Source organism: Giraffa tippelskirchi, chromosome 2 (genome assembly GCF_054371585.1).
Source record: "Giraffa tippelskirchi isolate mGirTip1 chromosome 2, T2T-mGirTip1v1.2.pri, whole genome shotgun sequence".
NCBI lineage: Eukaryota > Metazoa > Chordata > Mammalia > Artiodactyla > Giraffidae > Giraffa > Giraffa tippelskirchi.
In genome coordinates, this window is record NC_137276.1 from 76068464 (window position 1) to 76085469 (window position 17006).

The 17006-nt window shown below is 41.2% G+C and overlaps 1 protein-coding gene and 1 long non-coding RNA gene across 3 annotated transcripts in view; one reads left to right on the top strand and one right to left on the bottom strand.

Annotated features, from left to right (window-relative positions):
• ANK3 (ankyrin 3) overlaps positions 1-8049 on the top strand; it is a 365422-nt gene extending 357373 nt beyond the window's left edge. For both annotated transcript variants that reach the window (XM_081569013.1, XM_081569014.1), the window contains one exon: positions 6626-8049. The gene's annotated coding sequence lies outside the window, so the exon portion shown is untranslated. The remainder of the gene's footprint in view (positions 1-6625) is intronic.
• The window catches only part of LOC145537972 (uncharacterized), a 169396-nt gene that overhangs the window by 72006 nt on the left and 80384 nt on the right, over positions 1-17006 (bottom strand). The gene's annotated exons all lie outside the window — the stretch shown is intronic.

Consider the following 17006-nt stretch of genomic DNA (forward strand, 5'->3'; position numbering starts at 1 on the left):
ATGATGTTCATAATATTGTGCAGGAAGCGGTGACCAAAACCATCCCTAAGAAAAAGAAATGCAACAAGGAAAAATGGTTGTCTGAGGAGGGCTTACAAATAGCCAAGAAAAGAAGAGAAACAAAAGGCAAAGGCGAAAAGGAAAGATACACCCATCTGAATGCAGAGTTCCAAATAGCAAGGAGAGATAAGAAAGCCTTCTTCAGCGAATAATGCAAAGAAATAGAGGAAAACAATAAAATGGAAAAGACTAGAGATCTCTTCAAGAAAATTAGAGATACCAAGGAAACATTTCATGCAAAGATGGGCACAATAAAGGACAGAGATTGTGTGGACCTAAAAGAAGCAAAAGATATTAAGAAGAGGTGGCAAGAATGCACAGAAGAACTGTACAAAAAAGGTCTTAATGACCCAGATAACCACTATAGTGTGCTCACTCACCTAGAGCCAAACATCCTGGAGTGTGAAGTCAAATGAGCCTTAGGAAGAATTACTATGAACAACAGCTAATGGAGGTGATGGAATTCCAGCTGAGTTATTTCAAATCCTAAAGGTTGATGCTGTGAAAGTGCTGCACTCAATATGCCAACAGATTTGGAAAACTCAGCAGTGGGTGGCCACAGGACTGGAAAGGTCAGTTTTCATTCCAATCCCAAAGAAGGGCAATGCCAAAGAATGTTCAAAATACCACACAATTGCAATCATTTCACATGCTAGCAAGGTAATGCTCAAGATCCTATAAGCTAGGCTGCAACAGTATGTGAACCGAGAACTTCCAGATATACAAGCTGGATTTTAAATGGGCAGAGGAACCAAAGATTAAATTGCCAACATTCACTGGATCATAGAGAAAGCAAGGGAGTTCCACAAAAACATCTACTTCTTCTTCATTGACTATGTGAAAGTCTTTGACTGTGTGAATCACAACAAACTGTGAAAAATTCTTAAAGAGATGGGCACACAAGACCACCTTAGCTGCCTCCTAAGAAACCTGTATGCAGGTCAAGAGGCAACAATTAGAATATTACATGGCACAACAGACTGGTTCCAGATTGGGAAAGGAGTACGTCAAGGCTGTATATTGTCACTCTGCTTATTTAACTTATATGCAGAGTACATCATGCAAAGTGCCAGGCTGGATGAAGCACAAGCTGGAATCAAGAGTGTTGGGAGAAATATCAATAACCTCAGATATGCAGATGACACCACCTTAATGGCAGAAAGCAAAGAGGAACTGAAGAGCCTCTTGATGAAAGTGAAAGAGGAGAGTGAAAAAGTTGGCTTAAAACTCAACAGTCAAAAAACTAAGATCACAGCATTCAGTCCCATCACTTCATGACAAATAAATGGGAAAACAACAGAAAAAGTGATAGACTTTATTTTCTTGGGCTCAAAAGTCACTGTGGACAGTGACTGTAGCCATGAAATTAAAAGACACTTGCTCCTTGGAAGAAAGGCTATGACCAACCTACATAGCATATTTAAAAGCAGAGACATCACTTTGATAACAAAGGTCCAGATAGTCAAAGCTATGGTTTTTCCAGTAGTCATGTACAGATGTGAGAGTTGGACCATAAAACAGGCTGAGTTCCGAAGATCAATGCTTTCGAACTGTGGTGCTGGATAAGACTCTTGAGAGTCCCTTGGACAGCAAGAAAATCAAACCAGTCAATCCTAAAGGAAATCAACTCTGAATATTCACTGGAATGACTGATGCTGAAGCTCCAATATTTTGGCCACTTGATGCAAAGAACTAACTCATTGGAAAAGACCCTGATGCTGGGAAAGATTGAGGACAGGAGGAGAAGGTGGCAACAGAGGATGAGTTGGTTGGATGGCATCATCGACTCAACTGACGTGAGTTTGAGCAAACTCTGGGAGACAGTGAAGGACTGGGAAGCCAGGCCTGCTGCAGTCCATGGGGTGACAAAGATTTGGACACAACTGAGCAACTAAACAACAACAGCAACCTGTATATGTGTGTGTGTGTGTATACATATACATAGGGATATGTGTGTTTGTGTATATATATATACATATATATATATAAAAAACACTTTGCTCTACACTTGAAACTAACACAACACTGTAAATCAGCTATACTTCAATTCTTAAAAGATGATGTAAATTTTTAATAAAGAAAAGAGGTGAGAAGAGAGCCAAGAATAGCTCCTGGGAGATCCTGGGTTTAGGAGGCCCGTGGGCTGAGCAGCAGCAGCCAGGTGTCTAGAATACAGCAGTGGGAGAGGCCAGAACAACAGCATCACCGAATCCTCTGTGTGTCACACTGGTTTATACTTCAGAGTACTTCATTATTTTGTATCACTTGTTCTCATAGTATCCCTGTAAACCAGTAGAATAGGTATTCTCATTCCTCTTTAATACAGACAGCAGAATCGATGAGGTTGTAGTTAATGACAGGAATGGATTTTAACTCCAACTTCCCAATTCTGCTTCCAGGAAATCAGAACTCTGGTATGAGTTGCTTCACCCCAAATTCAGGACCCTGTCCTCCAGAATATTTTCCAGAATTTATCTGGAGTAGATAATGCTTTTATGTAGCATTTCTTTTCATTTTTCTTACCCTTTAAAAAAATCTCTAATTAACTAAAAGTAGGGCTCGATAGCCAGGTAGCTTGACTTCCATTTCTGGCTCTCCCACACGCTAAATGCACTGCTGGTATAATAGCCCTGTGGCTCTGTTTCCTTATTTGTAAAATGGAAGTAGTACCTCATTGTTATTAGGGTTAAACAAGCTAATCCACCTTAGAACACTGCCTGGCACATCATAAACATTTAATAATTATGACAATATTTAGTTGCCCTACTAAATTAACTATAAAACTTGAGCATTGTATTTTTCTTCCACTGCCAACATGTACATCAATACTTTCCCAATAATTTCTTTTTTTAAAGCTGGCCCTGTTACCTCAGATATTTTTTAATCACAAGTCACTAGAAGAGAACAAACAAAAATTAAGTCCCACTTATTGATATTAGTTGAAGAACAAATTTACATAAACTGGGAATTATTTTTAAATTACACAATTAGCATTACATAAAATAATTAGAATTAATGCTTAGGAAAAAATGTTCTTAGCCTCATGACTTCCTTAACAAGAGACAAAAAGAGAAGGGAATGGAAGACAGAAGTGGGTTAGGGAGAGAAGAACTAGAATAACAAATTCTCTGTTCTCAGTGGGCTATAGGGAAGGCATATCAGAAAAGGCTTTCTTTAAAGCGTTAACAGAGCTCAGTCTTTAAATGAGTAAGAGTTAGCCTGCAAAGGTGGATCTCACTAGGGAGAAGATAGTCCAGAGTTTCAAAAAGATGGCATTTGAAACACACTTAGAGGGTAAAGAGGAGTTAGAGATAAATGAAGATGGCAGCAGGGGATTATAGGTGGATACAAAATCATAAGCAAAGAAAAGGAAATTGGAAACCAATTGGGATGATGATTGGCATGTAGTCTAGATTCTCTAGATCTTCCAAGTGTGATCTGTGGACCAGTAGTATCAGCATCACCCGGGAGTCTTATTAGAAATGCAGACACTCCTGGCTCACCCTGACCTACTCGATCAGAATCCACTTTTGAAGATCCCTAGGTGATACGTATGCACTTTAAGCCTTGGGAAGCATTGCTTCAGAACATGTTAATGGCTCTTAATCTGGGTGGAACACTGGAATCATCTACAGGGTTTTCTTTTTTAAGTTTTTTATGCTGTGTGCCACCCAGCTGATACGGGATATGGCCTGGATACTGGGATTTTTTTAAATCTTCCCAGATAACTCTAACATGTATCCAAGTTTGAGAACCAGTGGAGACTGTTAAACAGTGATTTTCAGTGGAGAGTATGGGCAGTAAGCATGAAAAGGTTTATTAGGCCACACTGCGGAGAGCTAAAGGTGTAAGGGGTGTGTGTGTGAGTGTGTGTGTGGTGTGTGTGTAAGGGGTGTGTGTGTGTGTGTAAGGGGTGTGTGTGTGTGTGTGTGTGTGTGTGTGTGGTGTTGCTGTTAGTTTGTTTTTAGCTAGGTACTAGTGGTTAAGTACCACTATGCAGAGAGCTAAAGGTGTAAGGGGTGTGGGTGTGTGTGGGTGTGTGTGTGTGCGTGTGTGATGTTGCTGTTTGTTTTTAGCTAGGCACTAGGGGTTAAGTACCACTATTACATGAACCTATAAAGGAAAGGTTGGTTTTAACCTAAATATATATTCCTGACTTGAAAATGTGATGAAGAAAGTACAACATTCATCTGTGAAATATAAATTGCCTTGAAAATCCAATGAATAGTTCTTTTTTGATATTTTAAATTTCTTAAAACAAATATATACTGAAATAACTAAAAAAAACGATTGGTTTTCTGAGTTGTTTTCCACTACATTTGGGTTTGAAAAGCATGAAAACCCAAAGACAGATTCCTAAATGCAAATGCTTCAAACTCTGATCCATTATTTAAACCCAGACACAGAAGATGACTCAAATTCTGTTTCTGAAATGTTATCTTGAGGGAGCCTGCTCTTGCACCTTTCCATCAGATGGCGATCTCATCACGTTTATACAGACTGTTACTATTGTATAACAACCCAGAGCCACTCAGCCAAGATGCTCATGCTTTATGTGTAACACTGTCCTTGGCATACACTTTTGTCCAATGAATAACATTCTTGAACCCTATGTGGTTAGGGCCTATACACCCTGACTGTGTGACCAAGAACAAGATAGATATAAAAGGCGAAGTAACACTCAACTTTTTAAACGATCATTCACATTATACCTGAATATAAATAGGCGTACGTAATAGATTTTTTTTTTTTAATTATAGAAACGTATCCACTATTTCTAGCAAGACAATGTTTGCTTGCATTGAGGTGATAAGAGAAAGACCTTGCTTCTTACTGCAAGATTAATTGGGAAGCTGGATTGGTTTTTGGAAGATAAGGCCAAACAGAGCTGAACTGGGTTGTAGTGATGATTACATATCTATATACATTTATTATTATCAACCTATATTTACAATAGATAAATTATATGGTATATAAATTCTGTATCAGTTAAGCTGTAAAAAGTTGGAGGGGGCGGTGTTCAATTAGAAGAAAATTGCTGAGAAGTTTCCCAAAGAAAACAAAGTGAGATCACTGGAGTAACATTATCATAGAACCATCTAAGAAGCCTGGTGCCTGGAAGATTAAGATAGACAGTAAAAGCAGAGGTGAGAAAATCCTGATCTTACTCTAATGTGCATCCTCTTTGGAACTCGGCCTGCTCTGATGACTCACTTTCCTTCTCTGGAACTGCTGCAGAGTCATGGGTGTGGGGCCGGTGTTCAAATCACCCCAGAAGGAATTGATACTTTGATGTTCTTGGCTTCAAGCATTAGTGACCTGGGGCATGGAGGTCAGTAGGCTTTTAATACAAAAAAGGAAGGCCGAACCATAGTGGGGCAGACAGAGGAAGTACTGCATTAACAAGTTTACAGAACCCCAGGATATTCCATCTAAAGGCAAAGAGACTTGTCTGGGGTACATAAACAACCTCAGGGTCACTGAGAACAATCTTAAACCCCAACAGAAGCAGAAATCTAAAGGTTCTCCTGAACCAGCAGAAATAGTCTGTGGCATGTATGTGAATGAACAGGGTTGTTCCCAAAATTAATCTTGCGTGACTCGCCTTTTCTGTAGGGGCTATGTCTTGTTCTCAGGTAGGCACTCAGGTCTGTCACCTTTTCACACTGAGCAGGAAGAATGGACTTTGTGTTGTGGAAGAAGCGTTCCTACCAAGAACAATTCTGCATAGGAGTATGAAAACCTCTGGCAAAGGAGGTTAATTTATTTTGATGTATTATGACTGGTTATAAAACACTGATACTTTATGCAGGTATAATCAGATAGGACAAGATGTTCTCAGTGGAGCCTCCATAAAAAATCTCAAATAAAATTAATCTATCCTGTCATGACTGATGTGAGGCAGGAGAAAAAAAAGTATTCTTTGCAATGGCATAAAATAGTCATGAATTTTAACTTGCATATGGAAAAGCAATTTCATAGTAAACAAAGTAATGAGACTCTTCTCCCTTTATGAAAGGTAGCATTTTGCAGGGTGAGAGACTTAGCATAAAACATATAGGCATGATTCAGGTGCTCCATCCTGACTCTGCATCCCTGGTCCTGTATGCCCTTAAAAACTCCATACATTTTGATGGAAATCTCAGAGCACCACTGTCAGCCTCTTTATTTCACAGACTGAGGTCCAGAGGTCTGCAAATGGCTTTCCCCAGTACCTGAGTGAGTGACCTGAGCAACAGAGGCAAAACCAGAAGAGGGTCTTTCTAACTCAATCCCCAAAACCCCTAATACAGAAAGCAATGTTCTGTGGAGGGTCCAGGGTCACCCAGAGAAAGTCACTTCCTTCTAAGAGCTTTCCAGCATACCTCAGGGCTTTGTCCTCTGACACATCTAGCAAATCACCTCAGTCAAAAGCATGTTAAACCACCCCATTAGGAAGTTGAGGGCCCCCATTCTCTGAGGCTTTTCTGTTGAATGGCAAGGGAGACTTCAGCAACTTCTTTAAAAAGGGGGGGGGGTGGGGGGAGAAAGCTAAACTCAACACCTATTGTTTCTCTTTCCACAGGATCATGTGTTTTTACTGCCAGTATTGAGAAATTCATGGAAGTTGTCAGCAGGAAGTAAAAATTTACAGAGAAGGGTGTATGTGTTTGCCGCTTCCACATATTAATGGCATGATTTTTTTTTTAATGCAAAAAGAAAAAGAAAAAAACCACCCACATTTTAATTTAGCATGAGCCAATTTACAGAGCATGGAAATTCACTTTCATTCCCAGGATTGGCACGTATGCAATTAGCAATGCAGTGTATATACAAGAAGCCATGCTGTTAACAGTTTATCTCAAGTAATTTGGTGTCATTTATAAAAGGAAGAAATTTCTGCCGCCAGAAGGGACAGAAGGAGAAGGAGATGGAATGATCAAATCATGGAGAAACACTAAAATTACTAAATCCACAACAGCTCGCCTTATTTTTCTTGGACCCAAACTGTCAGGGTATAAACACTATTTGTTTCTTTTTTAAAACATCTATAGTTTTGCTGTAAATAATAACACTGTATAAATTCTAACAGAAAAATAGAATAAATGTTGATAAGGCACTGCCTCTTAGAACACAAACAGAATATTGCAAATGCATTTAACATAATAGGGGTCTCAAATGACTTCACCTTAGAAGAGTGAGGAGGGGTAATGGCTGGGGGGATCTTCACTGATTCTTGTATATTAGCAATTATAATGTTTGTATATGCAAAACTGCTAGCTTGATTTTAAAAAAAAAAAACAAATCTTTAAAATCTGCTGCAAATTTAAATAATTCCCCAAATGAGGAATTCTGTAGTTCTGTGAAAAAAATTTTTCTTCAGAATACTAATATTTTGATGCATGTGTATCACCTTATTTTGATTAAATCTTTTCCAATTTTGCAAACACTACAGTATACTGCAACACAGAAGATTTTATCTGTAAACACAAAGCCCTTCATCTAATATTTGTTGCTATTGCCAATTTTTCAATGAAATGATCTAAAAATGAAAAAAAAAATTACCTATACAGTAGTTGCTTTAGGGGGAGGGGGGTGCTGTTAGTGCTTACAAGGGTAATGCTTGCCGCTTTAGAGGTGGATGGTGCTCAAAAGAGGCCCCCGTCAGGGGTATTTTAAATGGACTGAACAGAAATTCTTAGCTAGTAGAATGGCAGCACGCTGTGAAATTACTCCTGTATCGTGTACTGGCTATAAGATGTAGACACCTTTCAGTAAGCCAATCATTTGTAACCATTTCGCCATGTCATATTAGGTTAATAAGGCTGCTGTGTTTTAAAGGGCATTTTTATTTGGGTTTTGGTGAAATTCTTTAATTTGTTGATTATATTCATACAAAATCAGCATTCATTGACACATAGCTCTAATGACATATGTATGAAAAACCATACACTGGATGACCTAGTCGATTATTTAAGCAAAAATAAATTGTGTTAAACTCTTCACCTATCTGTGCTCTACAGTGTCCTTGTGTTCTCTGGCAAAAGATAACTATCTTAACTCCTTGTCACGTGGCCACAGTTGTCCTCTTCACCAGCATTCATTGTGCTTCTGCCTCTGTAATCACTAAACAGACAGTCCCCAGTGTTCAGTCGTGCCCCGCCAACTCCCAAATTAACACAAATTCTGTACATTTCATGGAGAAGCCAAAAATTACAGACTGACTGACAAGTGATCTTTGCCCACATCTGGTTTGAGCTGCGCCCCCAAACGTGGAGAATTAACAGCTGTTAACAGCTGACACGTCCAGAAGTTGTAAAAGAGCACCTCCAGGAACCATCCAGATACCATAGGCTTGTAGCCCATAAAGCAATTGTTTTAAAGTTGATATTCACTGTCAGTGCTTGTAAGCTGGGAGATTTCACCCAAATTTCTAACTTCTCTGGAAAAGCATGATTTGCAACCACAGGCCTCATTTGCCAGAAGGCAACAAGCTGCTGCCCCTGCCCTCTCCAGCCAGGCCTGTGGTCTCCAGGTACCACAGTCCCAGCCCTGCTTTTTAGGCCGTGAGCCCTGACTAGCCTGGTAGGAGCTGGAGTCTGTGATCAAATACTGCATGACAAGCTCATCAAGGGCAGAGACCGTGGCTGCTTTAATTCTTATTCTAGTCCAGAGCCTGGTATACAGTAATGGTGGTAGTAGCAACTGTGATCATCATTGCTAAAATTGGAACACTCACGATATGCCAGATAAGTATGTTGCCTTCATTAACTCAGTCCTCATAACTACTTTATGAGTAGATACTATCTTTGATAGTAATAGTCCCTGTATAAATATTCAGTGGGTGCTTAGAGCCATTCAGCAATGTCACAGGCTGCCTGTCATTTAGGATTATTGCCAAATGGGATGTTGTTCCCAATTGGGTTTCAATATAAATGCAGAACACATGTATAGGGAAGCACTGTGCAAAAAGATTGAGGCCAGACTGCATTTGCATAGTATCCCAAATAAAAAGGTATCTGGCATGCTTACCTCTGCACCAAAATCATCCACCATGAGCGAACCAAGACCCCTGAAAGATTTTTTTTAAACTTGCCCCCAAAGCCTTGCTTTGTAAAACCAAAGTATCCTAGCTTCCCATTTAAGTGTTATGAATTTCTGACTCACAGTCCTTGACAGATACTTATCCTAAACTAGAAATCCAATGAAGTGTACTTATCTGCGTATTAAATGGCTGTTACATTATGTTTGTATACCTGAAAACTTGACTTTAGGGACACGTGATGGGCTAAACTTCAGGTCAAGCAAAAGTTCATAAATTTACTCAAAAAGAGAAGTATCCAAAGTAGGATAATCAAGATTTTACTTGCATATATATGTGTATATGTATATATTTATATATGTATGCATGGATTGAATGCGGGCATACGTCATACACAGTCTTCAGCCTGCTGGCTTATAAAAATGTATTTTAGCTTTTCCTTGATTTATATTGCTGTAAAAAAAATGAACTGTGATTGATAGATTCCTGATATTTGCTGTGTTTTTCAATTTTATATTCCTACCAAATCCCTGAGTTTCTTAAATTTAAATGTATTACCATTATTGTATTGCCAAGTCATGGCACTATACTGTGCAGGGTTATTTCACCATTTCTAAGAGGGATCTACTGAACACATAAGGAGCCAGCCTTCTATTAATAATTTTGCCTTGGCATCCTGATGTTCCACCATATTCATTTTGGTATCATCCTAGGGTCCCATCAAGACATGTTTTTTTCCAGGGCAAATAAACAAACAAACAAACAAAAGTTGTTTGCTTGCCTTTATTATTATTATGAGCATCAGGTCATGTTCGGCTGTATGACAAGGATATGTGAGCAGCCCAGAAATAAAACAGGAATGTTAACTCATCCTGTGAGTCTCTGAAGAAGCCAGTGATCTAAATGCTAACTTCCTATCTGGATGACTCTGGGTATTCCTGATTTGTTAAAGAGGCCCTGGCACATTAAAAGGTACGTGGTTTCCAAGTCACATAGCATTGCTTCTCTCCCATGAATTAATGATCCAAGAGTCCAGAAGTAAACATTTCCAGCATTGGGATTTGAGTTCTTTCAATAACAGAGACAAAATGTTATCTGGCTAACCATGCATGAATACAAAACAAATTAAAAAAAAACACCACCACCACAGTGGACTCTGATGAGCATTCTTAGTAACAGGCCCAATAGCTTCCACTTTTTAAACAATTAAATGCGAACAGTTCAACACAGAGCAAAAAGAAATTCATCATTATAGCTGCCACACTCGGTGACTGGTAGTTATGAATAGTAAGGACAACTAGATGAACCTGCAGTGAAGAAATTTTATTCTTTATTCCTTGGTGCTTCCTGAGTTAAGGAATAAACATCCTGAGGGCTGCATTTGCAAAGAACATCCTGAGACTCCTTGCCAATTCCCAAGGAGTTCCAAAGCACAGTAGAGATGAATATCCTCAGATGGTTCTAAAGGAGTGCGAGGAACCACTAGGCCACAGGAGGTACCCCAGAAGCAAGAACTATTAGACTTTTTCCCAGGACCACTTTGGAACATCTTGCTGACATCCCAGAAAAACAAGTGATCTCCTTACCTAATTTCCCCTGCCATCCTCAACTGTCACTTTCCTCCCAACATCTAACTCAGGCAAGGGTATAATTCTGACAGCTGGCAGGGAATGATGATTTGCCAGCTTTTCAAGAGTTCCAGCCTGTGAGGCACACCACCAGGTCCTCACACCACACTGCACACACACTGAAGGGAGGGACCTTGTTTTGTTCTCTGCTGTATCCACAGAACCTAGAATTCTGCCTGACACCTTGTAGAGAGGTGCTCAATAAACATGCCTTGAGTATATGAATGAGCCAATCAACAAATGTCAGAAGGCAAAGAATAGTAAATGGGAAATGTTACTCTGGGAACCACCTCATGCACCACTTTCTTTACAGGCACAAGCAACTCGTGAATCAAAGGAAAGAACTGCTGTTGTTGATCCTAGTATGGACTGACTGTGTCACTGTGCTGCAGTAGCCCTGTCCAGTTGCATAATCCCCATGTTAGTCACAAACTCTTACATAACTGGGTTTTACCTCATAAGCAAACAGCACATCAGTCACACTGCTGAATCAAGCATCTTTCCCACGGCCCTGGGCTATAGTCCCCATGTTCACACTGACAGGCCACTGGAAACCACTCGAGAGAGTGGAGAACCCATCATCTCTATGAAAAAAGTCAGCCGAGTCTCCTCTCTTTAAAACAAAAATGTTTAAAAGTCTGACCCCTTCAAGAGTTCCACCTCAGTGTTGTTGAGTGTTAGGCTTGTAAAGGACCAGAGGTCCAGAAATGACACCCAAGAAATTTGTGGACCAAATCCAGCCTACAGCAATGTTTTGTTTGGACCACAGAAAGCTTGAAAAAAAAAAAGCCAAGATCTTTTAAAAATCAGAAGATTGTAGATGAAAAGTGGAGTTTGTCCTCTTTTTAAAATCTGAAGAGGCGGCAATGCTGTTTCTGAAATGCCTGAGGACAACAACCAGGTAGACCAGAAACACATCTGCCTTTGGACAAGCTTGTGTTTTATGGTTCACCACGGTCCTTCCTTTCCCTGTGGCTTCTCAAACTCAATCTACTTTATTCAATAAGGTGAACTGATGAGATCCTGTTTAAATTCTTCCTTCTTTACAGCAAGCCAAACATCTACCTCATTTTCATCCTGCCTCTCTTGGGGCCAATAAGAAGATGGAATCAAGGAATGAGTGACCGGGAAGAGGAAAATGAATCATGTGGCTCTCCAGATCCATCCATCCATCTCATTCAACAACATATATTCACCACCTGCCACTTTTCAAGTGCTCTCCTGGGGACAGGATACATCAATTTCCTGCCCACTGCCTTCAAAATGAGGAGGACATAAACAGCTTCTCCGTGAAATCTAAATCTAGGGCTCTTAAGGACAGGAAACCCTGGAATGACTTGTGGAAACAAAGCTGCTGCAGCCCGTCCTCAGCACTGTGTGCTAGAGAACAGGGCAAGCCATGAAGGAAGGAGAGGAACTACCCGTGCTTCTGAGGGTAGCTCCCGTGCTTCCCAAAGAACACCTACTCTTCACAGTGAGGTGAAACTGAAGCCTAACAGAAGTGTCAATTTCACTAGAAAACTTTAAAACATTTCAAAGGTATTTAAAAAACTCCACAAGATAATACAAGCTGTCTTGCTTCCAAAGATTCTAGATTTAGGTGAAGACGGCTGAAACTTGCAACGCACACTCAGTATTCTTCACCTTCCTTATGTTACTGCTAAGTCGCTTCAGTCGTGTCCAGCTCTGTGCGACCCCATAGATGGCAGCCCACCAGGCTCCACCATCCCTGGGATTCTCCAGGCAAGAATACTGGAGTGGGTTGCCATTTAAGTCCCTCCTAGTTCTGACCTCCTCACAAAGCCTCCCCTGCTGATGCCAACTCACCCTGGCAGCTCAGGTGAACTAAATGAGCACCCCATGAGCACCCAGCATTCAAGTCTACATCCTTGGTGGTTCCTCTGAACACCCTGCACTTCAAGAACAAGGACTTTGTTTTCCACAGTCCCAAGAGCAGAGCCGGAGAAGGCAATGGCAGCCCACTCCAGTACTCTTGCCTGGAAAATCCCATGGACGGAGGAGCCTGGTAGGCTGCAGTCCATGGGGTCGTGAAGAGTCGGACATGACTGAGCGACTTCACTTTCACTTTTCACTTTCATGCATTGGAGAAGGAAATGACAACCCACTCCAGTGTTCTTGCCTGGAGAATCCCAGGGATGGCGGAGCCTGGTGGGCTGCCATCTACGGGGTTGCACAGAGTCGGACACGATTGAAGCGACTTAGCAGCAGCAGCAGCAGCAGCAGCAAGAGCAGAGCAGGGTGCACAGAGGGTGTAATACATACTCAGCTGCACAGGCCTCATCGTCTTTATAGTTGTCTCACCAGACTCCAGTGATGCTATGATACGCACTGATGGCTCAGTCTGGGCACACACACACTCCACCCACTGGAGCCAGCACCTGGGTCCAGTGACAAGCAGAGCTGGAGCTGCCTCACAGTTTGGAATACTAGCACAGCTACCACAGTTGGTGGGCCTTGCAAGGTGGGGCCGAAAGCAAGTAAACAAAGAGTATCTAAGGAAAAGCCTGAGAAACCTTAACCTATTCAAGGCCGTGTGGGTAGGCAGTGTACTTTTCTTCATACTCCCTTTCCTCCTACTTCAATGCCAATGACGCTCCACAGAGACACTGCTCCCTGCCCTGGTGCTAGAGTGAAGATGATGTGGGGCAGAACCTCGGTGTGCAATGTGAGTCAGAAATAAACCTTTTTAGTCAGCCTCTGAGATTCTTCAGCCATTTGTTACTATAACATTATCCACAATTAATATACAAGTCACATAGAAGATGAAGGGGTGACGGGCACTGGGTAAGCCCATTCCCCTTCTAAGAGTCTTCCTTGTGGGAGTACAAGCTTAGCTCTGCAAGATATTCAAGTTTTTTTTTAATGTTGGTAGTTAATTCTATTTTTTACCCAATACTATTATATAGATCGGGCTTCCAAGGTGGCTCAGTGGTAAAGAAGCCGCCTGCCAAACAGAAGACATGGGTTCAATCCCTGGGTCGGGAAGATCACCTGGAGAAGGGAATGGCAACCCACTCCAGTATTCTTGCCTGGAGAATTCCATGGACAGAGGAGCCTGGCAGGCTACAGTCCACGGGGATGCAAAACAGTTGGACACAACTGAGCAACTAAACAACCACAACAGTTATGTAGACCAAACAAAACATGCCTGTGGCCCACCGGTCTTTGATCTCAGCCACTGGCTCTTGGCATTTGCAGAATGAACACATACCTGGATCATGCTGTACACATATACTGAGATGTGATTCTGACCTACACAGTCTGAAGCTGGTGTGCATAAGCAAATACCTGAATTCCTGAGTCAGCTAATGGATGACTTTTCCAGCCCCACCTCAACAGAGCTGGGTTGTTCTTTAAGGAATATTTCAAATGCCGAAATTCTCATTAATGATCTGAAAAAGTCTCTTGACTTTTTTTTACCTACATTTTACTGGATTTTAGCAAAGAATTATTCTCTGCTTGTCCACCTGGGCCAGAGGTGGCTCTGCCCACCTCTATAACCACACCCTCCCATCCTGCCCTACTCTCTCACTGCACTCCAGACCAATGACAAAGCATAGTCCATGGAGTGGTCTTAGTCTGAGGATTTTTTTGTTGCCTTTTGCAATGAGATACCAAAAATAAAAAAAAACCTGATCAAGATTTTAAATTAACTGTTACTAAGCATGTTCTTTACTGTAGTTGACTTTTTTTTTTTTTTAATATAGTAAGTCTTTTCTTAAGAAGGAAATGGTGCACAGATTTACAATCTGGTGCAAGTTCCTTATCTTGTGGCAGACTGGTGCTCTGCATAGCATAGTTCTAGCCATACTGGCTTCCTCTCTGTTCCTCAAACAATGCCAAGTTCCTCCTCATCTCACTCCCATTTGTACTTACCCTCTGCCAAGGGAACTCTCATCTCAATCTCCAAATGCCCCCTCCTCAGGCCTTCCCTGCACACCCTCTCCAAAGCAGCCTGACACCCACCCTCCAGTATTCTCTGTCACATCACTTTATTTATTCCCTTCACAGCATTTGTCACTAGAATCATCCATTTTGTTTATTTGAACACTCATTTACTATTCTCCTTATTCACTGCTATGCCCAAAGCCTCTAGTGCAAGCCTGGTACTATAGTAGGTGCTCCACATTTGTTGAATAAATGAATGAGGCATGGAAAGAAGCACAGCCCAGTATGGCTTAGGCCACATATCTGTGAATGCCACGAACGCCAAGGAAAAACAGCAGCATCTTCAGTGACTCATTGTCAAACAGCAAAAAGATGTCATTTTTCTGGGAGGGCTGACGGGCTTCCACCCCCAGTGCAGACGTGCTGAGAAGCGCTTTAGAACTCAACTCCCCCTCCACAGCCTCTTGTCAGAGCTTTGTTACTGTCAGGTTCGTCGTGGTGTTTTTCCATCTTGTGCCAAGGCCATGTGATGGGAAGGTTGTTAAAGTCATCTGGCATGTGTCACAGCATCAGAGCTTCAAATGACTCTTTGCATCACTCAAACACAGCCCAGCCCCTGCCAAACTGGTGCTCGAAAATGAGCCATCTTTCTGACTGAAACAAAAATCCTGCTGGTGGAACAGTAATGGAATAGAGAGCCTACATGGCTACATTTATTATGGCTGCAACTCTTTCTACGCTGAAGGGGCCAACCTGTAGCTGGAATCCAAATTTTCCTTTAGCTTCACAAGAGTCAAAAATCCAATACTACAGGGCTTGGTACAAGGCATTATAGAGTAGTAAGAACTGTGGAAAACTTGACAGCAGGTGCCCCAACTAAAACAACTTTGGTTTACTAGCTCTAACAAAATATTAAAAGGCAAGAATTCAGGCCCAGAAACTGTAAGCTCTTCTGATATTTCAAGAGACACTGGAAATCTGTATGAGGGGATTAAAGTGGTGCATGGATGTAGATGAATATGGATATACATCAAATTCATCTCAAATACAATTTAATTCATACTATGTCCAAGTCACTATCCTACACATCCATATCTAGGTATGTCCTAGATACAGCTACACAGCAAAATTAAGAAGGAGTAAGAGCTGGGACTCATGGACTCCAGGATCTTATCAGAAAACCAAGACATGCCTATAAATAGAACATAAGACAATATGGGAAGTGTTATGTAATAAATAACTATATATGAGTAAAGCACAACACAGTCCTGACACACAATAAATCCTACATGTGTTGGCTACCATTGCTGATTGTATTACTACATTATCATTACAATTATGATCTCAGGATTACTCTTGACCCAGTGAACTAGGCCTAGATGAGAGTCTTCACATATTTTAGGTACTTAATAAACTGAATGAATGAATGCTTGATGAAAGAGCAGCATTTGCGTTGGGTTTTGAAAAAAAAGAAAGATTTTAATGTGAAGAAAACAGGCCTAGGCAAAATGAACAAAGAAGCTAGAAGGATTACAGCATCCAGAAGCATGAACAAAGTTTGTTCTGGTCAGAACTTGAGCAGAAGGAACAGGAGGCAAGGATGGAAAGAGCTACTCACTATGGAGAACCTGGAATGCTACTCAAGATTCCATGTGGGTCACAGTGGGCTCTTCAACTCCATCTAAGGCCCACTCTGTGTCGCCTTCTAGACTGCGTCAACAACTACTCAGCCAAAAGTGAAACTAACTAGTCCCAAATTTTAGGTATTGGAAACAGAGAACAGCATTCTATGTGCTTACACGCTTTTATGTAGTTTACATCCTGCTGTACTAGTTATATGACCTTGAGCATTATACTTAACCTTTATATTTCCCTGGTGGCTCAGATGGTAAAGCGTCTGCCTACAATGTAGGAGACTGGGGTTCAATCCCTGGGTCGCGAAGATCCTCTGGAGAAGGAAACGGCAACCCACTCCAGTACTCTTGCCTGGAAAATCCCATGGACAGAGGAGCCTGGTAGGCTACAGTCCATGGGTCACAAAGAGTTGGACACGACTGAGCAACTTCACTTTCACTTTACTTTCACTTTATATTTCTTCATCAGGAAAGTAAGGGTGATGGTTTTATCAACCGCAAATGGTGGAAAGGAGATCATTCACATAAAGCACTTCAAGAAAGTCTCTGGTACAAAGTAAAATGCTCCATAAATGTTACCAATGTGTTATGATTTGTGGTGATGTTATTATATATGGAGAGGTAAAACAGAGGAAAATGTCTTACTTGGGCCTCTATGGTTTGTGAGCAGAGGTGCTGATATGAGACCTGTGACACAATCTTTCACGCTCCAGGATGCTACTCGCTGCTTCACGCTCGAATTTGTCATCCAGT